We start from the raw sequence: 27,013 nt of genomic DNA, 5'->3' as shown, positions 1-27,013 counted from the left end.
CCATCTTCTTGTGTCTGTCATTTCTTAATCCTGCATGGCGCCCCTTCGTCTCCCCTGTTCTCTGGGGAATTCCTGGCACTTCTATCCTGATTCAGTTTACTCTTTAGCTAAAGAACTCAAGTTAGGATTGTAAGTTCTTTAGCTCTATGACTGCAAGACTAGAAAAGTTTGCAGGACATTTGGCAATTGTTGGGTGACTAGCTTTGGGAATGTTGCAGACTTAGAGGCAGTATGATCCAACTGATTTTGTGCTGCTCTACTCTTTCTACCCTTGCCCAGTGCACTTGGATCCGGTCTTCTCATTTGTAAGGTGAAGAGAAGGACAAGGTAGGGAGTCAAGTGCTCAGCATGGTGACAGGATATATAAACCTACTGCCATTATTATGACATACAGTCCCCCAGGGTGACTTCCCACAGAAGCATCTGTACTTGGATCTTCATCAATCTCAGACTGTCTTCACCAATCTCACTTACAAATAATGATTCAAGTTTCCTAACAAAAATGCAGAAAAGAGAATTTAGCATCTCATTAAGAGAATAATAGACCATGGCCAAAGGTTTATTTTTTCTAAGGTAGGCAAGGCTGATTCACTAATAGGAACCACATTAATAGAGCGAAAGAAGAAAACCATTAAGCCATTCAACATATCCTAAAAAGGTATTTGTTAAAATAAACCATTCATCCTAAAAGCTTCTTATATGGAAAATTTGAAACAAATATGAAAGTAGACTGAAAAGCATAATGAACCTCCATGTACCTATTGCATAACTTCAACATTATGACTGTTTTTGTTTTACCTATAGCCCCATTTCCTTCCCTCTTATATTATTTTGAGGCAAACTCCAGACACGATTTCATTTCATACATTAATATCTTAGTATATACCTCCAAAAGATGAGGATTTAAAAAAATAACCATAATGTCATTATCACACAAAAGAATTGACAATACATCCTTAATGTTATAAAGTATTCAATAACTGATTAATTTTTAATGTTTCATAAATGGTATAATTTATTTTGCAGCTTATTTTTGAATCAGGATCTAAATAATTTACACATATTATAATTTATCGATGTCTTTTAAGTTTCTCTCTCTTTTAAAACAGTAGACCAGATTTTTTAGAGCAGTTTTAGGTTTACAAAATATTTGAGACATTTTGAAAATATTGAGTCCCCCTACCTATGTATATGGAATATCTCTCCATTTACTTAGATCTTCTTTGATTTCTTTCATTGCAGCTTTATAGTTTTCCATATACAGATCATGCACATATTTTGTTATATTGATACCTAAGTATTTCAGTTTGGGAATGCTAATAAAGCATAATTCATATTCCAATTAAAGTCTTATTCCAATTTTAAATTCGTATTCCAATTGCTCAATCCTGGTATATGGGAAAGCAATTGACTCTTTTTGTAAATAATCTATTTCTGTCTCTATAGATTTATTTATATTTACATTTTACATAAATGGAGTCATACAACGTGTAGTACTTTGTGTCTGGTTTTTTTCACTTAGCATAGTATTTTTAAAAATTTGTTATAATTTTTAATTAGAAAATGTGTAAGTCTACCAAAGGTGTAGGTTTACAGAATTCCCATATATCCTCCTATTATTAACACTTTGCGTTAGTGTGGTAACTTTGTCACAATTGATGAAAGAGCAATCTTATACTTGTGCTATTAACCCCAGTCCATCATCCACACTCACTGTGGATGTGTTAATAAGGCTAACTGTGTTATATCATCCCATGTTTTATCTTCTAACTTTCATTCCAGTAACATACGCAACCGCCAAATTTCCCTTTTCAACTACATGCACATACATAATTCGCAGTGTTAATTACACTCACATTAATGTGCTACCATAACCACCATCCTTTTCAAAACATTTACAATCAATCTAAATAGAAGTTCTCTACAAATTAAGATTCAGCTCCATATTCTCAACTTCCAAACAATACCCTTGGTAAACGATATTATAGATTCTAACATAAGAGTTTTCTTATTAGAATTCATTCATATCAGCAAGATCATTAGTCTACAGATATTTACTGATTTCTGTTGCAAAGTCTTCTCTGACCCACTGATTTTCAAAGGATGTGTGGTTTAACTTCTTTGTATTTGTGAATTTTCCAGTTATCTGCCTGTTATTGATTTCCAGCTGCTTCATTCCGTTATGGTGAAAGAAAATGCTCTACATATTTTCAATCTTTTAAAATTTATTAAGACTTGTTTTGTGGCCTAATATGTGTCATTTCTAGAGGATGATCCATAGGCATTTGAGAAGAATGTGTATAATACGATTCTGGGGTACAGTATTCCGCATATGTTGCTAGGTCTAGTTCATTTATCGTATTATTCGCATTCTCTGTTTCCTTATTGATCCTCCGTCTAGATGTTCTACCTGTTGATGAAAGTGGTGTGTTGAAATGTCCTGTTAGCCACAGACAGGCCAGCACTTCCCAATCAGACAAACGGGCACCACCACCTGGCCACGTTGATACATGAAACTGACCATGACAGGATATATTGAGGCATCACACTAACCTGTAAAAATAAAAAAGATTTTACTCCCTATTCAAGTTTCATGTAATTATGATGTTTGGATAAACTGACCATACAAGTTAAATGAGGTAGTGTGCTACAGAAAATATAAAATTTTAAGGCTTTCTTTGATACTTGGTTCAACTTATTCTCCACCTTTAGAATGGCCTGTGTCGAACTGATCAGATTTTTTCATCTCTTCATTTGATTCTTGTCCTGAAATTTTTAAAAAAAAATTTTTAAGATTGCATTATTTGTGCAATCTTATTTCACCCTCAAGGGAAAGCTTTCTTTCCTCTGTTCCTTCATGGGGAGTCTTGATCTGTTCTGTTTGTTTTTGTTGTACCTGTAAAGTTTTAAACACTTGCTCGGGGACAAATTCTGGGAGGAGGGTCACCCTGGAGAAGACGTTCCCATGTCAGTATTTCCCAGACAAAACAGACCCAGGAACCCAAAATGGAGTCACAGATTTCCTCCAAAGTGCCCTGGGATCAGGAAGGAAACTTAAAGCCTTTTGGAGAGCACCTGAAAACTATGGGGAGCTGTTTCCTGTACTGCACAGCCTATGACACCCTTTAGCAAACTCTTCTTCATACTCCTAAGGCAGCAGTGTGTCTTTATACCTCCATGACCCCTGTTCTTGTCAGGGGTGATGTTGAAAGAGTGGCTGCCACCACTTTTCTCCAGGGCAAGTTGAAATAACAGTTCTGAGCCAAGAGCAAGTGTTCTAGTTTGCTAGCTGCCGGAATGCAACACACCAGAGACGGATTGGCTTTTAATAAAAGGGGATTTATTTTGTTGGTTCTTCAGAGGAAAGGCAGCTAACTTTCCACTGAGGTTCTTTCTTACATGGAAGGCACAAGATGGTCTCTGCTGGTCTTCTATCCAGGCCCCTGAGTTCCAACAACTTTCCCCGGGGTGACTTCTTTCTGCATCTCCAAAGGCCTGGGCTGAGCTGCTAGTGCTGAGATGAGGAATGCTGAGCTGCTTAGCAGTGCTACATTGCAATCTCCCATTTAAGCATCAGCCAATTAAGTCAAACATCACTCATTGCAGCAGACACACCTCCTAGCTGACTGCAGATGTAATTGGCAACAGATGAGGTTCACGCACCATTGGCTTATGTCACAGCAACAAGACTAGGTATGCTCACCTGGCCAAGTTGACAACTGAATCAAACTAACACAGCAAGCAATCCAAATACATTAATCAAAAGCTGTGATCAGTTCTTGGCAGTGCCCATTCTAGAGGAACAGGATTTTTACATTTCTTTCTCATGGCAGCAACTAGCCAGGGGCTGGATCCCAATGTGCCCTGCCCCCAAATATGGGAGATGGGCACTGGCAGCTACCATAGAGAGAGCTATCCACAGTTCTTTACTGCAATTTTTCTGCCTCTTCTTCCTGCTCTTCCTTGAATGTTGTATAGTGTTCTTCTGGTCTCCAGAGCCCTAGAACAGATGTTTTATACAGTTCCTGCCTCCTTACGAGCTGTTTTTGAGGAAGGAATGAGCCCTGGAGCTTCTTACTCTGCTATCTTCCAGAAAGCAATTGATTTTTAAATATTAATGTTGCACCCTAAACCTTGCTATAACCACTTAATATTTCCTGGAGGATTCTTTGTTGATTCTTTAGGATTTCCTATATACGCAATCACATCATCTAGAAACAAAGACAGTTTTATTTCTTCCTTATCTATTTACTTTTATTTCCTTTTCTTGTCTTCTTGTATGAGCAAGGACTTCCAACGTGATGTTGAAAAGGAGTGGTGGGAGCACACATCCATCTTGTTCTGACCGTAGGAGGAAAGTATAATTTAAACCACTGAGTATGGTGCTAGCTGTGGGTGTTTTGTAGACATTCTGTCAAGTTGAGGAAGTTCCCTCTATTCCTAGTTTGCTGAATTTTTATAATTAATGAGTGTTAGATTTTGTCAAGTGCTTTTTCTACTTCTATTGACAAAACTAGATGATTTTTTCATCAGCCCATTGGTCTGTGTGCTATTTTGAAGCTATTATGCATCCCAGAAAAGGACATGATCTTTTAATCCATTCTTAAAGGTACAGACTACTGTGAATGGGAAGCTTTGATTAAATTTCAACTGTGATGTGACCCACCCAATTCAAAGTGGGTCTTAATCCTTTACTGGAATCCTTTGTGAGAATAAAAGACAGAAAAATCCCAGATAGCATTCAGAGAGAGCCTAGAAAGAAAATTCCCAGAGGATTTAAGAAAAGGTCCACAGAGAAAGTCAATGGAACCAGAGCTGAAGGCAATGAAACTTGGGGGGAAGGACCAGTAGACTCCAGCCATGTGCCTTCCATTTCACAGAGATGTCCCTGATGCTGGCTACCTTTCTTCAGAGACCAGTTATCATCCTATTGATGCCTTAATTTGGACATTTTCATGGTCTAAGAACTGTAAATTGTAAGTTAATAAATCCCCATTGTAAAAGCCAACCCATTGCATTCTAGCACCTTTAGCAAAACAAAACAATGTTATATTACATTAATTGATTTTCAAATATTGAACCAGCCTTGCATACCTGGAATAAATCCCAATTGATCATAGTATATGATTATTTTTATACATTTTCAGATTCCATCTGCTAATGTTTTGTTGAGGAATTTTCCTTCTATGTTCATGAGAGATATTGATCTCTCATTTTCCTTTCTTTTAATATCTTTTGGTATAGGGTACATCTGTCCTCACAGGATGTGTTAGGAAGTGCTTCTGCTGCTTCTATTTTCTAGAAGAGATTGTGGAGAATTCTTATCATTTTTTCCTTATATGCTTGGTAGAATTCAGCAGTGAAACCATTTGGACTTTATGTTTTGTTTTGGAAGATTACTAATTGTTGATTCAATTTCTTTAATAGATATAGGTCTATTTGGGTTATCTATTTCTTCTTTTGTGAATTTTGGAAGTTGCCATCTTTCAAGGAATTAGTCCATTTCATCTAAGTTATCAAGTTTTTAGACAGAGTGGTTCATATTGTCCATAACTGAAAGGGTCTATTTCTGAACACTCAATTCAAGTCCATTGGTCAGTATATGTATCTGACTGCCACTATCATGCTGTTTTGACCACTGTAGCTTCATAATATGCTTTAAAATCAGGTAGTGAGACCTCCCACTTCAATTTTTTTTCTCAAGATATTTTTAGTTATTCAGGGCACACTGCCCTTCCAAATAAATTTGGTTATTGGCTTTTCTATTTCTGCAAAGTATATTTTTAGGATTTTAATTGGTATTGCATTGGATCTATAAATCAGTTTGGGTAGAGTTGACACCTGAATTATAGATAGTCTTCAAATCCATGAACATGGTATGCCCTTCCATTTATTTAGGTCTTCAATGATTTCTTTTAGCAATTCTTGTAGTTTTCTGTTTATAGGTCTTTTATATCCTTAGTGAAATTTATTCCTAAATATTTTATTCTTTTGCTTGTTGCATTAGTTAGGGTTGTCTACAGAAACAGAATCAACAGGAAACACTTGCAAATATAAAATTTATAAAAGTGTTTCACATAACCGTGGGAACACAGAGTCCAAAATCTGCAGGACAGGCTGTGAAGCTGACGATTCTGATGGAGGGTCTGGATGAACACCACAGGAGAGGTTCGCCAGCCAAAGCAGAAAGAGAACCTGTCTCTTCTGAATCCTCCTTAAAAGGCTTCTGGTAATTAGATTAAGCATCACTCATTGCAGAAGACACTCCCCTTTGGCTGATTACAAATGGAGTCAGCTGTGGACGCAGCTGACATGATCATGATTTAATTCTGGGAAATGTCCTCATCACAACAGACAGGCAGCACTTGCCCAAACAGACAAACAGGTACCACCACTTGGTCAAGTTGACACATCAACCTGACGATGGCAGTTGCTATTGTAAATGGATTTTTTGCTTAATTTCTTCCCTCAGATTGCTTATCATAAGGGTATAGGAACAGTACTGATATTTGGCTGTTGATGTTGTACACTGCCACTTTGCTGTACTCATTTATTAACTCTAGTAGGTTTGTGTAGATTTTTTTGGATTTTCAACATATAGCATGTCATCATCTGCAAATAGAGAGTTTTATTTCTTCCTTTCCAGTTTGGAGTCTTTTATTTATTTTTCTTGTCTATGCTCTGGCTAGAACTTCCAGCACAATGTTGAATAACAATGGTGACAGTGGGCATCCTTGTCTTTTTCCTGATCTTTCCCCATAGAGGATGATGTTAGCTGTGGGTATTTCATAGATTCCCTTTATCATGCTGAGGAAGTCCCCTTCTACACCTCTCCTTTGAAGTGTTTTCATCAAGAAAGGATGTAATTTTGTCAAATGTCTTTTCTGAATCAATTGAGTTGATCCTGTGTTTTTCTGCTTTGATTTGTTGATATGGTGCATTACATTTATTTTCTTATGTTGACCTAGTCTCACTTGGTCATGGTGTATAATTCTTTTAATGTGCTGCTGGATTTGATTTTCAAGTACTTTGTTGAGGATTTGTAATTTATTCATTAAAAAGATTGGTCTGTAATTTTCTTTTCTTGTAGTATCTTTGTCTAGCTTTTGTAATAGGGTGATGTTGACTTCATAGATAAGTTAAGTAGCTTTCCCTCCTCTTCAATTTTTTTGAAGAGTTTAAGCAAGATTGGTACTACCTCTTTCTTGAATGCTTGGTAGAATTCACATGCAGAGCTATCTGGTCCTAGGATTTTCTTTTTGGGGAGCTTCTTGATGACTGATTCAATCTCTTTACTTGGTTCATTGAGGTCATCTATTTTTTCTTGATTCAAGATTGGTTGTTCGCACCTTTCTGGAACTCATCCATTTCGTTGCTGTCTAGTTTATCAACATATAGTTACTCAAAATGTCCTCTCATTATCTCTTTTCTTTCTGTAGGGTCAATGGCTGTTTCTCCTCTTCCATGCCTGATTTTATTTATTTGCATCTTCTGTCCTTTTTTTTTTCCTTTTCAACATAGCTAAGGGTTCTTCAATTTTGCTGAATATCTGAAAGAACCAACTTTGGATTTTGCTGATTTTCTCAATTGTTCTCATGTTCTCAATTTCATTTATTTCTGCTCCACTGTTAATTATTTCTTTCCTTTTGTTCACTTTGCAATTAGTTTTCCATTTTCTCGAGTTCTTACAAGTGAACAGTCAATTCCTTGAGTTTTGCTCTTTCTTATTTTTTTAATATAGACATTTAAGGTAACAAATTTCCCTCTCAGCACTGCCTTTACTGTATCCCACAAGTTTTGATATGTTGTGTTTTCATCTTCATTTGCCTCAAAATATTTACTGATTTCTCTTGTAATTTCTTCCTTGACCCACTGATTGTTTAAGAATGTGTAGTTGAGCCTCCATATATTTGTGAAATTTCTGGTCTTCTGCCTGTTATTCATTTCCAACTTCATTCCATTATTATCTGAGAAAGTGTTTTTTATGATTTCAATCTTTTTAAATTTATTGAGACTTCCTTTGTGACTCAGCATGCTGTCTATTCTTGATAATGTTCCATGAACACTTGAGAAAAATGTGTATCCTTCTGTTGTAGGGTATAATGTCCTATAAGTGTCTGTTAAATCTAGTTCATTTATTGTATTATTCAAATTCTGCTTCTTTATTGATCCTCTGTCTAGATGTTCTATCAATTGATGAGAATGGGGAATTGAAGTCTCTAACTATTATGGTAGAGGTGTCTGTTTCTCCCTTCAGTGTTGTCATGTCTGTTTCATGTATTTTGGAGCACTCTGGCTCAGTGCACAAATATTTATGATTGTTATGTTTTCTTGTTGAATGATTCCTTTAATATATAGTGTCCTTTTTGTTTCTTTAATTGTTTACATTTGAAGTCTAATTTTTCAGATATTTGTACAGCTACTTGTTTAATCTGAAAACTGATGGAATGCAATATACCAGAAATGGAACAGCTTTTAAAAAGGGGAATTTAGTAAACTGCAAGTTTATATGTTCTAAGGCCATACATTCTAGTTTGCTAGCTGCCGGAATGTGTTATATCAGAAATGGAATGACTTTTAAAAGGGGAATTCATTAACTTGCAAGTTTACAGTTCTAAGGCCATGAAAACATCCCAATTAAAGCAAGTCTATAAAAATGTCCAAATTAAGGCACCAAGAAGAATGAACTTTCCCTCAGGAAAGGTCAATGAAATTCAGGGTTTCTCCCTCAACTGGAAAGACACATGGTGGACATGGCAATATCTGCTAGCTTTCTCTCCAGGTTTTTTGTTTCATGATGCTCTCCCAGGGGCTATTTCCTTCTTTATCTCCAAAGGCCTCTGGCTGCATGGGCTCTCTGTCTCAGGACTCTGCCATGGCTTTCTCACTCTCTCTCTCTCCAGAAGTCTTCTTCTTTTAAAGGATTCCAGTAAGCTAATCAAGACCCATCTATAATGGGTGGAATCATATCTCCCTCTAATCTAAGATTAATACCCACAATTGGGTGAGCCACATCTCTGTGGAGATAATCTAATCGAGTTTCCAACCTATAATGCTGAATGGGGATTAAAAGAAAGGCTGTCTCTACAAGATTGGATCAGGATTAAAACATGACTTTTCTACAGTACATAATCCTTTCGAACCAGCACATTCCACCCTGCGGACCCTAAAAAAGACATGTTTTTTTCCATATACAAAATAGACTCATTCCATCATAGTATCAGAAAGCCTTAAACCATTTCAGTAACAATACAAATACAATCAAGTATAAAATCTATACAAAGTCTCATCAAAGTCTGTTACAGGCTTAGTCTGTTCTAAGGCAAAACTTTCCTCTGGCTCTGGGCCTGTAAAACTCAGAACAAGTTATTTACTGCCAACATACAAAGGAGGGACAATCACAGGATTTCCATAGGGAGAAATTGGAAGGAACACAGTGGTTACTGGCTCAAGCAGTTTGAAAACTGCAGGGCAAATGCCATTAGATTTCAAAGCCTGAGAGCCATTTATCTTCAAGACTTTAGAAAGTGGCAATCTCTTTCCAAGTGCCTATGTAGTGGCCTGCCTCTCTCTGAATGAAACCTTGTGGGACACTGGGGAGACAGCCATTTTCTTGGCTCCACCCTCGCCAAGCATCAGGGCTACACATGAGCTCTCTGCCATCTCCAGGGAACAAGCTCAACTCCTCCATGTGGTGGTAGTCAGGTTCTCCCCACTCTCCAAGGAATGTGCTTGTGCTGGTTTGAAAAGATGTTTGGACCCTAGAAAAGCCATGTTTTAATCTTAATCCCATTTTGTAAAGGCAGCCATTTCTTCTAATTCCTATTCAGTATTGTATGTTTGAAACTTTAATTAGATCATCTCCCTGGAGATGTAATTCAATCAAGAGTGGTTTTTAAGCTGGGTTTGCTGGAGGCTCGTCTCCACCCATTTGGGTGGATCTTGATTAGTTTACTGGAATCCTATAAGAGCGGAAACATTTTGGAGAAAGGGAGATTCTGAGAGAGCAGAGCAGAATGACATAGCCATGAGAGGCAGAGTCCACCAGCCAGCGACCTTCGGAGATGAGGTAGGAAAATGTCTCCCAGGGATCTTCATGGGGCAGGAGGCTGGGAGAAGGAGCTAGCAGATGATGTTATGTTCACCATGTGCCCTTCCACTTGAGAGAGGAACCCTGAACCTCATTGGTCTTCTTGAACCAAGGTATTTTTCCCTGGATGCCTTTGATTGGGCATTTCTATAGACTTGTTTTAATTGGGACATTTTCTCAGCCTTAGAACTGTAAACTAGCAACTTATTAAATTCCCCTTTTTAAAAGCCATTCTGTTTCTGGTATATTGCATTCTGGCAGCTAGCAAACTAGAACAGTGTTCCACCCTCTCCAAGGTCTGAGGCAGCACAACTCATCCACTGCAACAAGGTGGAAGGCCTCTCTCTGCCTTCCAGGCAAGCTCACCCTCCCATAGTTCTTGGGTGGGTCTGCTCTCCTGGCCCGAGGTTTCTTGACTTTAGACTTTAGCTTCCATAGTTCTGCCTCTAAAGTTATTTTATCTTCACACTGTACCTTTTCTGAGTCTCCCAGTCCAGACTGGCAGTGGCTCCATTTATACAGATTCCACAGCTCTTTTATTGGCTTTCTATGTAGTTAGCAAGGATCATGCCCATCAGACAGCAGGAGTTTCCACAAATCCTTCCTGGGTAACTCTATCTCCAATCATGGGTTTCCCTGAAATGGCTGGTTGATTCCACATTTGGCCATATCTTCACAGGAGGCACCATTTTCTGGGGACTCCCTTCCTGGATGTCCAGAATTTTCCAAAACATCAATTTCTGGTTTCTTTGTACCCAAGAGAGTGTCTGTGAAAATGTCCATATTGAAGCAAAGCTATGAAAATGTCCAATCTAAGGCATCCAGGGAAGGATACCTTAGTTCAAGAAGGTCAGTGATGTTCAGGGGTTCGCTCTCAACTGGAAAGGCACAGAGTGAGCATGGCAAAATCTGCTAACTTTCTCTCCAGGCTTCTGTTTCATGAAGCTCCCCCAGTGGCATTTTCTTTCTTCATCTCCAAATGTCCCTGGCTGTGTGGGCTCTGTAGCTTTTTCCAAAATAGTCCCCTCTTAAAGAGCTCCAGTAAGCAACCCCACCTTGAATGGGTGGAGATACATCTCCATAGAAATCATCTAATCAAAAGTTACCATCCACAGTTGGGTGTGTCACATCTCCACGGAAACAATAAAAAAGCTCCTACCGAGTGGAATTTCCAGGTCATATGGCATTACTATACTTAGCTCCCTGAGGAACTGCCAAAGTGTCTTCCAGTGGCTGCGCCATTTTACATTCTCACCAGAACATTGCACAAGGGATCTGTCTGAAAAACAACACTGCCTGCAGTCTTTTCATCTGCATCATTTGATGCAGAAGAAGAGCTGGTCCAAGTGGCAGTAGGACCTTCAATTTACAGATAAATCCATTATCCATTGAAAACTGGATCATGAAACAAGTGAACAATGTGACATAATTCATCCTGCTTGGCCTGACACAGATATCCAGAAACTCTTCTTTTTCATGTTCACAATCATCTACTCTCATCATGGCAGGCAACCTATTCATCATAGTAACAGTGGCCAACAGCCCAGCCTTAGGCTCCCCTATGCATTTTTTTTTTCTGTCTTTCTTGTCCTTTCAAGATGCTGCCTTCTTTCCTACTACTGCCCCCAAAATGATATTTGACTTACTCATAGAGAAGAAAATCATCTCTTTTACTGGGTGCATGATTCAGGTCTTTACAATGCATTTCCTTGGGGGAGTTGAGATCATCCTGCTCATGGTGATGGCCTATGACTGCTATGTGGCCATCTGCAGGCCTCTGCACTATGCAATCACAATGAGCTGGCCGATATGTGGTGTCCTGGTGGCCGTATCCTGGGCTGGGGGATTTCTTCGTGGTCTGGTTCAAATCCTTTTTATGCTGTGATTGCCCTTCTGTGGTTCCAATGTCATTAACCACTTCTATGATCTCTACCCTTTGCTGAAAGTCTCCTGCACTGATACACACATCTTTGGACTCTTTGTTACTGCCAATAGTGGGTTTCGGTGCATACTCAGTTTTCCATTCTTATCACCTCCTGTGTCCTCACTCTTTACTCCCTGGGGTCTCACAGTTCTGAAGGATGACAGAAGGCACTATACACGTGTGTTGCACATGTTGCTGTGGTTTTCTTATTCTTTGTGCCCTGCATGTTTGTATACCTTCATCCCATGACCACCTTCCCTATTGATAAAGCAGTGGCTGTATTTTGTACTATGATAACACCCTTGTTAAACCCTTTAACCTACACACTCAGAAATGCAGAAGCGAAAAAGGCAATGATGAGGCTCTGGAGCCAAAGGATTATTGTGGGTAACAAATCATGAAACTAAAGAAGATAAATGGTTCATGTTTTTTGCTTAAAAACGTGGTAATTCAGAAGATAATGGGCTTACTGTCAAAATATGCAATATTATACTTATCCCCCTGTTGCATGGAATCTTATGTGATTCCCCTTTTGTAAAATATCAACTTTAATTGAAAAGTGAATAAAGTCCCTTCCAATGAGAAAAAAAAAAAAAAGCTCCTACCCAGCAACATTGAATGAGGATTAAAGAACTTGGCTTTTCTGGGGTACACAATAGATTCAAACTGGCACACAACCCCTGTTCTTTTCTGATTGTTATTTGCATGAAATATTTTTTCCCAACCTTTCACTTTCAACTTCTGTTGTCCTGGGTCTAAAATGAGTCTTCTGTAAGCAGCATATTGATGGGTGCTGTTTTTTGTTTTGTTTTGTTTTGTTTTGTTTTTATCTATTTTGCCAGTCTATGCCTTTTGATTGAGGATTTTAATCCATTAATATCTAGTATTATTACTGCAAAGGCAGCATTTTCATCTGCCATTTTGTCATTTGGATTATATCTAATTTTTTTCTCTTTTTACCTTTACTGATAGACTTCATTTCTACACTCTTCTTCAGACCTCAGTCTCCTGCATTTTCCTATCTGCCTCTAGCACTTATTTTAGTATTTCTTGCAAAGCCATTCTCCTAGTCACAAATTCTCTCAGTGATAGTTTATCTGAAAATATTTTAATCTTCCCCTTATTTTTTTTTTCACATGGACAGGCACTGGGAATCGAACCTGGGTCTCTGGCATGGCAGGCGAGAACTCTGCCTGCTGAGCCACCATGGCCATCCCCCCTCATTTTTGAAGGACAATTTTACTGGGTACAAAATTATTGGTTGGCAGTTTTCTCTTTTAAAATCTTAAATATATCATACCACTGCCTTCTTGTTTTTAAGGTCTCTGCAGAGAAATCCACATATAGTGTTATTGGGCTTCCCTTGTGTGTAATAGATTACTTTTCTCTTGCTGCTGTCAAAATTCTCTTTTCCTATGATATTTGACAATCTGATTAGTAAGTGTCTTGGATTATGTCTATATGGTTCTATTCTGTTTGGGGTATGCTATACTTCTTGGATTTGTAATTACATATCTTTCATAAGAAGTGTGAAATTTTCAGTGAGTATTTCCTCCATTAGTCTTTTTCCTACTTTTCCCTCTCTTCTTTCTGGGACACCTACAACATGGATATTTGTGCACTTCATGTTGTCATTCAATTCTCTGAGACCCTGCTCATAGTTTTCCATATATATTTTTTTGTGTGTGTTGGATTTCAGATGTCTAGTTCTTTAGTTGGCTAATCCTTTCTTCTGCCTCTTCAAATCTACTGTAGGTTTACATTGTTTTTTCACCTATTCTATTGTGCCTTTCACTCTCATAAGTTCTGTGCTTTGTTTTCTCAAACTTTCAAGTTCTTCTTTTTGTTCACTCAATGCCTTCTTTATAGTCTCTTCAATTCATTGATTTAATTTTTGATGAGATTTTCTATGCGTGTTTGAACATCCTGAATTAGTTTCAACTCCTGTATCTCATTTGAAGTGTTGGCTTGTTCCTTTTGACTGTTCAATTGTTTGTTCAATTTCCTAGTATGACTCCTTATTTTTTGCTGGCATCTAGGCATTTGATTTCCTTAATTAGTTTATTCTGGAGGTTGTGCTCACACTTTTACCTAGGATTTTCTGCTGAATTACTTTGTTCTCTATCTGTTCTCTGATGTTCAGCTCAATTCATTCTAGACATCTAGCATAAGTTTTGTTTAAGTGATCAGAATTTTTTCAGTTCTTGTTATTCTGTTTCTTGACCTGACTATATAGAGCCTTTATTATTTTTTTTTTTAGGAGAGTCTCCTCAGATATTACAGACCCCACAGTTGACCCAGACCAGACAGGCCCACATCTCAGGAGGAAAGAGTAGCCAGCATCAGTTTTCCCCGTGGCTGAGACCCTGCAGGTGGTCAGATTTTCCTATGAGGCTTTTCCTATCCTGGCCAGCACGTGGTGCTTCTCTTCTGAGGCTTCCTGCCAGTTTAAGGTGAGGCAGTGCCTGTAATTTCAGCAGACTCTCCCTGCCAGGGGCATAGTTGAGACAGAGGTGAGGTAGAATGATGGCTTTAATTGCTTCAGCTTTTCAGTCCCTGGGGCCTGAAATCCTTGAAGGAGGGATTCCACTTGAGCTAGTCCCCACCCCCCTTTATCTTGGGGAAGATACACCCTCTGGAGAATTAACTCCTTTCACCTGACTAGTTACTTTGTCTTTCAGACAAGTTTAATTCCACCCTTGCCTGGGGCAGTGTTGTAGCCTGTGAGTGCCTCCAGTTCTATCTAATGAGGTGTGGAGGAGAAAAAAAAAAAGCCTTTTCAGAGCCAGACCCCTGCTCCTTGGGTTTGTCAATCAAGAGCTTGATCTGGCATGTGGCTTAATGTATCTTCAGACTCGATATACCCCCTCTTGCCTTGGGTTCAGCCCCTTTCCAGTATTTTGTACTGTCCGACTAAATAAGCTATCCCCTTTTGTTTTCCAAGAGCCCTGCCCTCTCTTTGCCAGAGCAAAATCTTCTAGTTCTTTTAGGGCTTATTCCAGTTTTATCTGGGCTGGGGGCATGTTTTCAGTAGCCGGAATTTGCTAATGAATTCCATAATTGGAACTTGGTTGAGCTAAGCCCTTCCTGCTAATAAAGCCTGTTGCGTTTCCCCTCACTGAACCAGCCTGCTATGCCCATGGGGGAAAGGCACCTGCTTCCCTGGCTTGGGGGACTTAAGAGTTCTGTGTGGACCCTCAGCTGTTCCACCTGGTCCGGACTGCTGTGCGCTGCGTGCCTGGTCACTGATGCTCCCCCAGCACTTGTTCTGTACCATTCCTGGCTATTTACTAGCCGCTCTGGAGGGCAAACTAATGTCCACACCTCACTATGCTGCATCTTCATCTTATATCTTTTGTTCTTTGGTTAGCCTGGCGAGGAGTTTATACATTTTATTGATCTTTTAAAATGATCTGGTTTCGGTTTTGTTTATTTTTTCCTTTGATCTTCTATTTTCAAATTCACTGATTTTTGCACTAATTTTTGTTGTTTCTTTTCTTTTGCTTAATGTAGATTTAATTTGCTTTTTCTAGCTTGCTAAGGCAGGAGCTTAACTATTTGTTTAAATTCTTTTCTGATACACAAATTAAATGCAATAAATTTCTCTCTATGCACTGCTTTTTACTGCACCCCACAAATTTTGATAAGTTGTATTTTCATTTACATTTAGTTCAAAATGTTTTAGTTAACTTGATACTTCATTGACCCATGTGTTATCTAAAATTGTGTCATTTTATCTCCAAATATTTTGAGATTTTCTGGCTATCTTTCTGTTATTTATTTCAAGCTTAATTCCATTGTGGTTTGAGACCATACTTCGTATTATTTGCATTCTTTCAAATTTTTTAAGTTCTGTTTTACTGCCAGGACGTGAACCATCTTGATGAAAGTTCCACGTGAGCTTGAGAAGAATGTGTCTTCTGCTGCTGTTAGAGAAGGTACTCAACAACAACAATTAAGTCCAGTTTATTGATGGTTCAACTATGTCCTTACTGATGCTAATAACTAATGGGGGGTGATGACATCTTCAGCTACAATAGTGGATTTGCCTATTTATAATAGTACTATTATATTTATAATTTACTATTTATAATGGTAAAGTTCTCTTTACCGTTCTATCAATTTTTGCCACATATGTTTTGATGTTCTATTTTTAAGTCATATATATTAAGTCAAGAAATGACTTTATCATTACATAATGTCTTTCTTTATCTCTGATAATAATTCTGGCTCTGAAGTTTGCTTTTTCTGAAATTAATATTGCCACTTTGGATTTCTAATAGTCTATCTTTGTCCATCCATTTCCTTATTATCTATCTGTGTACTTATATTTAAAGTATTTTTGTGGATCATGTATATTTGCTTTTATCCACTCTGAGAGTTATGTCTGCTAATTTGTACATTAGATTATTCACATTTAAGGTGATTGTGCTGGTTTGAAAGGATGTATGTCCCCTAGAAAAGCCATGTTTTAATCAAAATCCCATTTCATAAAGATAGCATAATCCCTATTCAATACTGTATGTTTGAATCTGTAATCAGATCATCTCCCTGGAGATGTGATTTAACCATGAGTGGTTGTTAAACTGGATTAGGTGACAACATGTCTCCACCCATTTGGGTGGGTCTTGATTAGTTTCTGGAGTCCTATAAAAGAGGGAACATTTTGGAGGATGAAGGATATTCAGAGAGAGCAGAGCAGAATGACATAGCCATGAGAAGCCAAAGTCCACCAACCAGCGACCTTTGGAGATAAAGAAGGGAAATGCCTCGCGGGGAGCTTCATGAAATGGGAAACCAGGAGAAGAAGCTAGCAGATGATGCCGTGTTCACCATGTGCCCTTCCAGATGAGCGAGGAACCCTGACTGTTCACCATGTGCCTTTCCAGATGAGAGAGAAACTCTGTGTTTGCCATGTGCCTTCTCACTTGAGAGAGAAACCCTGAACTTCATCGGCCTTCTTGAACCAAGGTATTTTTCCCTGGATGCCTTTGATTGGACATTTCTATAGACTTGTTTTAATTGGACATTTTCTCAGCCTTAGAAATGTAAACTAGCAACCCATTAAATTATCCATTTTAAAAGCCATTCTGTTTCTGGTATATTGCATTCTGGCAGCTAGCAAACTTGAACAGTGATTATTGATATAGTTGGATTAATATCTACCAACTTGTAACTGTTTTCTATTCAGTGTTCTTGTTCATTGTTTCTCTTTTCTTCCTCTATTTTATGCCTTCTCTGACAATAGAGCATTTGATATAATTCCATTTTCTCTTCTTCCTTAGCAAATAAATTATAATTCCTTTAAAAATATTTGTAGTGTTTGTCCTAGAGTTTACAACATACATTTACAAGTAATTTAAATCCACTTTCAAATAATACTTCATGGATAATGCAGGTGCTTTATAAGCGAGTATTCCCAATTCTTCCTTCCCAATCCTTATTACGTTGCTGCCATTCATTTCATTTATCCACAAGCTATAATCTCCTAGTCATTGTTGCTATTAATGTTTTGAACTACCTGTTATTTGTTAGATAAATTGAAAAAAAAAGATTGTGTTTTACCTCCATTCATCCCTTCTTGAACACTTTTATTTTTTTTATCTAAGTACAAATTTCTGACCTATGATTCTCCTTCACTCTGAGAAGTTTTCTTACAAGGAAACTCTGCAGGAAATTCTTACATTTTTTGAAGGGTAAGTCTACAGACAATAATTACCTCAAATTTTGTCTCAGAAAAACTTTATTTCTCCAACCCTCCTTTTTGTAATTTGAGAAGTCGTAGGTTTAGAGAAAAATAAATGCATAAAATACACAGTTTCCATGTACCCCTACATTATTAACACCTTGCATTATTGTGGTATATTTGTTACAATTCATAAAAGAACATTTTTAAAAGTGTACAATTAACTATAGTCCATCATTTACAATAGGTTTGCTGTTTGTACAGCCCTATCTTTTGTTTTTAAAAAACTTTTATTCTAGTAACATACAAACAACCTATAATTTCCTCCTTCCAACCACATTCAAACATATATCAGTGCTATTAATTGCATTCACAATGTGCTACGAATCACCAACATTCTTTACCCAAGCTTTTCCATCAACCCAAATAGAAACTTCACACGATTTAAGCATTAATATTCCATTCCCTTCCCATTTTGCAGCCCTTGGTAACCTATATTCTAGTTTCTGATGCCACGAATTTTCATATTCTAAGTATTTCATATCAGTGGAATCATACCATATTTGTTCTTTTGTGTCTGGCTTACTTCACTCAACATATCTTCTAGGTTTATCCATTTGTTGCATGTATCAGAACTTTATTCCTTTCTATGACTGAATAACATTCCATTATATGTATGGACCACATTTTTTTATCTGTTCATTGATTGATGGATGTTTGGGTTGTTTACATCATTTGGCAGTTGTGAATAATGCTTCTATGAACATTAGCGAGCAAATGTCTATTTGAGCCCCTGCTTTCTATTCTATTGGGGATATTGCTAGAAGTGGGATTGCTAGGTCATATGGTAATTCTGTACTTAAATTTGTGAGGAACTGCAAACAGTCTCCACAGTGGGTGCACCATTTTTCATTGCCACCAGCAATGAATGAGTGTTCCTATTTCTCCACATCCTCTCCAGCACTTATTTTTAAATAGTAGCCATTCTATTGGTTTTGAAATGGCATCACATTGTGGTTTTGATTTGCATTTGCCTAATAACTAATGCTGTTGAGCATATTTTAATTTTTTTTTTTTTGCCATTTGTATATCTTCTTTGGAGAATGGTCTTTTCAAGTCCTTTCACCATTTTTAAATTGGGTTGTTTGCCTTTTTGTTGTTGAGTTGTAGGATTTATTTATATATTCTGTATAACAAAGCTTTATAAGTGTTGTATCTTCTTGTAGAGTTGACCCTTTTATCAGTTTAAAGTGACCCTCTCTGTCATTTTTTTTTACCTAAAGTCTATTTTATCTCATGTTAGTACAGCTAACCTAGTTCTCTTTTGGTTACTACATGCACGATATATATTTTTCATCCTTTCACATTCAACCTATTTATTTCTTTCAATTTAAGTTGAGTCTCTTGTAAACCACATGTAGTTGAATCATGCCATTTTGGCAATCTCTGCCTTTTGACTGGAGAGTTTAACCATTTACGTATAAAGTAACTACCGATAATGCAAGACTTTCTTTTGTCATGTTGGCATTTTGTGTTCCTATGTGTTATACCTTTTTTGACCCTCAATTCTCCCATTAATGCCTACTTTCATATTTATTTGCTTTTTTTGAATTTTAATACCTTGAGACCCTTATAATTTCTTCTTGAATATATTGTTTTCATGTTTCCTTTGTGGTTACCATAGGAGTAAAATTTAATATACTAAATCTATGTCAATCATATTTGGCTTGATACCAAGTTATTTTCAATATCATATACATACATTGCTCCTCTACCCTTCTGTACCCCGACCTTATTTTTTAGGCTTGTTAGAAATTATATCTTTGTATATTACACGTCCCAGACCATAGAGTTATCATTATTTTTGTGCATTTGCATTTCAGCAACTGTAAGAAGCCATAGTGGGGATACATAAGAAAAAAGCACAACGAAATAATATTGACATTTGACCCATGTGGTTACTTTTATTAGAGGTGTTTACTTATGCTGCTTTGATCTGTTGTCCAGTTTTTTATTCTTTCAATCTGAAGAACTCCCTTTAGCATTGCTTGTGGGGTAGGTCTAGTTTTAATGAATTCCCTCAGCTTTTTTTTTTTTTTTTTTTTGGTGTGGGCAGGCTCCAAGAATTGAACCTGGCCCCTCAGCTTTTGTTTATCTGAAAGTATCTTAATCTCTCCCTCATTTTTGAAGGAAAGTCTTTCTGGATACAAAATTGTTGGTTGGCAATTGTTTTCTACATCACATTTTGTAAAACTGCCTTCTTGCCTTCGTGATTTCTGGTGAGAAACTGAAACTGAATCTTATTTGTACTCCCTTGTATATAACATTGCTTTTCTTTTGTGGCTTTCAGAGCTCTCTCTTTTTCCTTAGCGTGAGAATTTGATTACTCTACATTTCAGTGAGGTTCTTTTTTCACTTATCCTGTTTGAGATTCATTGGGATTCTTGAATGTGCATATTCACGTCTTTCATTAAATTTAGGTCATTTTTTTTTGCCATTATTTGTTTGAATATTAGTTTTGCCCCTCTTCTCCTTCTAAACTCTCCTAATGTGAATATTGGTATGCTTGATGGCATCCCACAGGTCTCTTAGGATGTCACTTTTCTTTCTGCTCCTCAGCCTGAATCATTTCAATTGTCTAGTTAGTGCCAATCTGCTGTTGAAACCTTCTACAGAATATTTTAATTCAGTTATTTTGTTCAACTCCAGTATTTCCCTGGAAAGATTCCCATATTATTCACTCATTGTCTTCCTCACATCCTTTAGTTTCTTCTCCATGTTTTCCTTTATCTCCTTAAGAATACTGTGGATTAGTTTTTAAAAGTCTGTGTTGGGTAAGTCCATAGTCTGGTCCTCTTTCTTGATAGTTTCTGGATTTTCATCTTATTCTTTTGGATGGGCTATCATTTCCATTTAAAAAATTTTTGCCTTCTAATCTTTTAGTTGCCTACTGTACAATTTAAACTGTGGACTCTGGGATTCAGTCCCTAAGCTCTCTCTTCCCCAAGTTTGTATCCAGCTAGTGATATGACAAAGATTTTTTTGAGTGCCAGGTACTAATCAAAATTAACAAACCTAGGCAAAAAGAACCTTTCACTGTCTTTGTAAATTGGCTCTGCTTTACTAGTATTCTCCTTCAGGGCTTAGTTTTCCCTTAAGAAGATCATCCTGAGGCAAGTAGAAAGTGCAGAGTCCCCTCTGTCTTAACTGAGCCCACTTCTTTTCCTGGGCTTGTGCTAGGTTTTCGTTCTTACGAATTCCCCATTTGCAGTTTACATGTACTTCCTTTGAAATAGACTTTTCTGCCTTCCTCGTTGCTTTCTTGTGTGACAATGTGGAAGTTCTTTGCCTCAGGCTGCTTCAACTTGTTTCTCACATTGTCTTAGCTCTCTATAAACTGCTTCTCTGCCCTCAGACTCCTAGTTGATAGACTGGTACCGACGTACATGTACCACAGTATGCAACACAAGGGCCACTCTGCTCTCTCAGCTTGGGTCTAGAGATGCATAAGAGGGTGTTAGCTGGCTCCACTCCCCCTTGAGGAGAGGGTGGATAAATCACCAAGGGCACTTTAGCTTCTTCTATGGCTTCTGAACCTGCATTTTCTTGCTTCAGCATTTGCCTTGTTAATGCTACCCTTTAGCTTTTCTATTTGCCTTAGAGAGGTTGGAACTATGGCTGCATTTAGAGTGGGATAACAGGGATCTGAAGTAGCTGATCAGAAGTAGAGATCTGTGATGAGACCACATACCCCTGGGGTTTGGAGGACTAGGTCTTTATATCCCATCCTGACACCAGCAAGCTGTGCCAGGATCCTGAGCTTCAATCCCCACTGCTACCAGCTATGAGGCTGGGAGAAGTGGGATGGTAGGCACTTCCAGGACGGTGGAACTCTCTGGTTTTTATTGAAATTTACCAAGGTCTCCCAACCACTCTTCCATGAATGCTGCACAGTGTTCCACGGACTCCAGAGTTGATTCAGAAAATTCTTGCTAGTTTCAAGTGTTGTTTTTGTAGGGGACTCATTTTGGGAACTTCTTATTCCACTATCTTCCCACAATCCTCCCCTCTCTTCTTCACTTTTGAAGGATATTTTTGCTTAATGTGGCCTTCTAGATCGGTTGCTTTTTTCTCTATATAGTTTAACATTTCCGTCTTCTCTCTTCTTGCTTTCGTGCCTTCTGAAGAGAAATCCAATATAATTTTTCCCCTTGTTCATGTATAGATAAGGTATTTCACCACTCTAGACTATTTCAAGGCAGGCTTTGTCTTTGATTTTCTGCATTTTGAATATAATATGCCTAAATCTAGATAATTTGGTTTTTATCCTCCCTGAAGCTCACTGAGCTTCCTGGGTCCATGATATGGTTTTTGTCATTAGCTTTGAAAAATGGAAACTATTTTCCAAATAATACTAAAAGTTATTCCATTTATTCTTCCTATTCCTTTCTCTCTTTCTTACCCTTCTAGAATTTCCATTATGTATATGTTATACCTTCTGTAATTTTTCTTAAGACCTTGTAGAAATTTCTACTGATATATCTCCAAACTCAGTTATTTTTTCTTTGGTTGTATCCAATCTACAGAGAAGCTCAACACAGGAATCTGTTCTGGGTTCTTGCATTTTGTTCATTTTTCCCCTTAGAGTACTTAGCATAATGATCATAGTTTAAATTCCTTGTCTGATAATTCAAAAATTTCTGCCATATCTGAGCCTAGTTTTGTTGCTTGCTTTGTTTCTTCAGACTGTGATTTATGCCTATTAACATTTATTTTAATTTTCTGTTGAAAGGCTTACATGATGCTTCATGTAAAAGGACCTGAGGTAAATAGTTTTAGAGGTAAATAGCTTTTGGTGGGAAATTTGATCTTTATCTGGCTGGGAGTGAGGCCATATTTACTGCTTGCAGTAGATGTAAGTATAAGAGGCCAAAATTTCCTCTACTGTTCTTGATTTAGTCTCCTCTAGTTTCTTTGGTTTTCCCTAGAGACTCTTTCTTAAACAGAGTCTGAGCTAGTAGTTATTCCAGCTGTAATACCCTGGTACTCTGTAGTAACACTACTGATGTGATGATAAGGCATGTGTGTGGGGAAGGGAATCATTCTATAATACTATGAGTTAAGTTTCAGTCTTTTTGTGATCCTGTACCCTGGCTATGATCTTTACAAGTGCGTCTCTGTTTTTTTTCCCTGTAGGTAAGGCAAGAAAGATAGAAGGGGCTGGAGTTGGGGATTTTCCTCCTTCTATGGCAGAGTATAATGCTGGATTGGGCATTTCTGTTCCTCCAGGTCATTTATGCTCTGAAAAAGAACATATTTTTCAAGCTCTGGTAAAATAGTCTCCCTTGAAGACAAACCTTTCTTACAGAGAAGAGAATACCTTGGTTGTATTTCAAAATGGTTACTTTCCCTCACTATCTGTAAGAAGCAGAAGAGATTTTTCTCACATCTTCACGCTAAGAACCCAAGGGCTGGGCCATCAGGAGTTCTCATCTTTCAAGTTAGTCCACATTCAGCCTCTGTCAATTAGTCAATTACTTGCTAAATGTTCCTAGGAGAACAAGAGTGGATTTTTCTCAGATATTCACCCTGAGAATCCTAGGGCTTGGCTCTTAGGAGCTTTTATTTTCAAGCTAATACATATTTAGCCTCTGTCAATGAGCCAATTACTCTCTTTGTGTTCCTACTAGTACTGGCTCCAGTGGTCAGCTTTCCACTCTCAATAAGCTATGATTCTATGTATTCATTTGTCTCTCCAGTTTTCACGATGGTGATTTGCTCTCTGATGGATCTAAAAAGAATTGTTGATTTTTAGTTTGTTCAGCTATTTTTTTATTGTAAGGATGAGAATGATGCCTTCCAAACTCTTTAAATGTGGGACTGGAAACCGAAAGTCTTTTAAATCTCTCTTAGTTTAAGTCTCTATGGATTTCCCCTTCCAACTTTCTTTATTTTCCCCTTGGAATTTATTTGTTGAAGAATTTAGGTTGTTTGTTCTGTAGAGTTTCCTACAACCTGGAGCTTGTTGATGCTTCCCTGTAGCATAGACTGCCAACTGCCCTCTGTATTTCCAAGGTTAGAAGTTGGTTCCTGAGGCTAGGTCAGAGACAGGTCTGATGTGTTTTAGTCAAAACTATTTCATAGGTACTGTGTGTTCTTTCATCCATATATATATAAGAATTTAGTAAAGATGCTAAAAGTGGCATTTCAAATTATTGAAGAAAGCATGTTACAAATTTCAGTCTGAATTACACATTACATAACAGTACATTTTAGATGGACTCATTACATAAAAATACATTTTAGACCCATCAAAGACTTACAGAGGAAAAGAAAATTGTAAAATTAAAATATGAGGGTATTACAAAAATAAAGGAGTAAGGAAGGCCTTTTAAAGTATGAGTAAATTCCAAAAATCTAAAAGAAAAAAAAAACACTTCCACATGGCAAACAAGAACAACAAGACCCTCAAGTACCTAAAAATCAAAGAAAAATGACAGAAAGAATACTTGAATTCGCATAATACATTGACTTAACACCCATAGCATATATAGAGTTCTTACAAATTAGTAAGAGAAGAACAACTCAATAGAAATTTGGAAAAATAATATAAAGGGATAGTTCAGGCCAAGGAAGTTCAAATGGCTCTGAAGCGTATGCAAAGATGCTGAATCTCATTTTTAATATGAGAAATACAACTCATAACTACCATGGGAAGTTTATCACCTGTTAAATTAGCAAAGACTTAAAAGGTGATAAAATATAGCTCTTTTGAGTGGGGCCCACTCATGCATTGTGTAGATGAGTGTGAAGTGGTACAACATTTATAGAGAGCAACTTGGTCCTTTCTTCCCAGAGAAAACTGTGTAAGACTTTTAACTTGCACAGTTTTAGGAATATATCCTACTGCTCTAATTTGACAAGAACATGTAATATTACTTACCCAGAAGCAGACTGAGAATGCATAAGTGTCTATCATCGAGGGGGCAGTTAAGTAAGTGCTTTAGGTGTCTTGGCTGCTCAAGCACATACCATGCAATGGATTGGCTTAAACAATGGGAAATTATTTGTTCATGGTTTTGAGGCTAGGAAAAAGTTCAAATTAAGTCTTCAGGAGATGCTTTATTCCTGAAGATTGGCATTCTGGGGCTGGCTGCCTGGGATCCTTGGTCTTGGCTCCTCTGTCTCATGGCAATGCACATGGTGGCCTCTTCTGGACTCTCCCTTTTCTTATGGGTTCCACTGACCTTCAGCTTCTTGCTTCCTGTGGCTTTCTCTTTATTTTTCTGAATTTCATTATGCTTATAAAGGACTATAGTAATAAGATCAAGGCCCATCTTGAATGAAGTGGGTCCCATTCTAACTGAAGCAACCCCATCCAAAGGCCCTATGTGCTGGTTTGAAAGGAAGTATGCCCCCTAAGAAAAGTCATGTTTTAATATAAATCCCATTTCTTAAAGGTAGAATAGTCTCTATTCAATGCTGTGTATTTGGGACTGTGATGGGATCATCTCCCTGGTTGATGAGATTTAGTTAAGAATGGTTGTTAAACTGGATTAGGGGATGACATGTCTCCACCCATCTGAGTGGGTCTTGATTAGTTTCTGAAGTCCTATAAAAGAGGAAACATTTTGGAGAATGAGAGATTCAGAGAGAGCAGAGAATGCTGCAGCACCACGAAGCAGAGAGTCCACCAGCCAGCGACCTTTGGAGATGAAGAAGGAAAACGCCTCCCGGGGAGCTTCATGAAACAGGAAGCCAGGAGACAAAGCTAGCAGATGATGCCGTGTCTGCCATGTGCCCTTCCAGCCGACAGAGAAGCCCTGACTGCATTCGCCATGTGCCTTTCCAGATGAGAGAGAAACCCTGAACTTCATCGGCCTTCTTGAACCAAGGTATCTTTCCCCAGATGCCTTTGATTGGACATTTCTATAGACTTGTTTTAATTGGGACATTTTCTCGGCCTTAGATCTGTAAACTAGCAACTCATTAAATTTCCCCTTTTAAAAGCCATTCCGTTTCTGGTATATTGCATTCCAGCAGCTAGCAAACTAGAACACCCTACTTACAATGGGCTCACACCTACAGGAATGGATTAAATTCAAGAACATGTTTTTCAACTCCAAACTACCACACCACTAAAGGAATACTATGCAGCTATTAAAAAAGAATAAGGCAGTTCTGTATATATTGCTACAGAATGACCTCCAAGATATAATGCTGAGTGAAAAGGGCAGGTAATTTTGTGCTACCATACATGGAAAGTAAAAGCTATAAATATGTAAATATCTTTTGAATATCCTACATTTGATGAACACATAACTTTATCAAATTATGTCTCTAACACAAATTGGGTAAAGCTGAAGCAAAGCATGGGATGCATAGGATGATCTGGATATTTCAAGGAGTAGTAATAAGAAACCAAAACCAAATAAAAATGCATGCCCCCTGCAATGCCTGGGTAGAAGGACTGGTCACATTCTCGGGGAAGGTTGCTCCAATCAGGGCCCCATAATGTTAGTTATTAGGCTGTCATTGTTGATCCTAGAAGAGCCACCAGGGAGGGGTGTGATTATCCTGCTGTGGCTGAAGAAGCCCCCATGAGTTTTAGCATGAGTGGTGCCAAGTTTCCCTGCTCAGGGAACTGTGGCCCTTTTTGTGGCTGATCACCAAAAGGACCACAAGAATCGAATGCCAAGGGTTATCTCCCCATGGGCTCTGCTTGGCTTCATGTTGGCCACCTGTCATAGGAGGGGTAGGGATAAATGGCTGTTTGGGGTCAGTAATCGGAAAGAGTCTCGGTTTGGCTATCTTCTCTGAACCAAGATTGTTCTCCCAGCTCTAAAGTTATCTGCTTACTCAAGAATGGCCAGGATTAGATTCTGTGAAAGAATCTGAACATAATACCCAAAGTCATCAGCTCTCTTACCATGTGCCATATACAGGGAATAAGATAGATGACATAAAATCTTGTCTCCAGGGCTTGACACTTTAGTAAAAGAGACAGGAATGCAAACAGACATACCTAAGGGATTCTAACGGGGATAGAGGGAAAAACCATGACACAAATACTGGAACTTTGAGGAGTTCAGGAATGCAATGGTCCCAGACCCAAATTTAATGGTTTACAGTGGGAAATACCTTTCTAGAAGTGTGGGAAACTTTTTAGGGGGGAGCTGTTTAATATCAGAACAAAGATTCAGAATGTCTGAGCCAAGATAAGGCTCAGGTCCTCACAACTAGAAATCTCCTTGGATGTCCCAGCACCCAAGAAGCATGACAGATGTCCTGCCCCCAATCTCTTGCCAAGTTT

General features: G+C 38.0%; 1 pseudogene; it reads left to right on the top strand.

Moving 5' to 3' along the window:
• Positions 1-11,353: 11,353 nt before the first annotated feature.
• LOC143668879 (olfactory receptor 4C5-like) lies at positions 11,354-12,585 on the top strand (annotated as a pseudogene).
• The last annotated feature ends 14,428 nt before the right edge of the window (positions 12,586-27,013 follow it).

This window comes from Tamandua tetradactyla, chromosome 25 (assembly GCF_023851605.1).
Source record: "Tamandua tetradactyla isolate mTamTet1 chromosome 25, mTamTet1.pri, whole genome shotgun sequence".
NCBI classification, from domain to species: Eukaryota; Metazoa; Chordata; class Mammalia; order Pilosa; family Myrmecophagidae; genus Tamandua; species Tamandua tetradactyla.
Note: the sequence above shows the minus strand (reverse complement) of the source record. Positions and strands in the feature narration are given on the sequence as shown.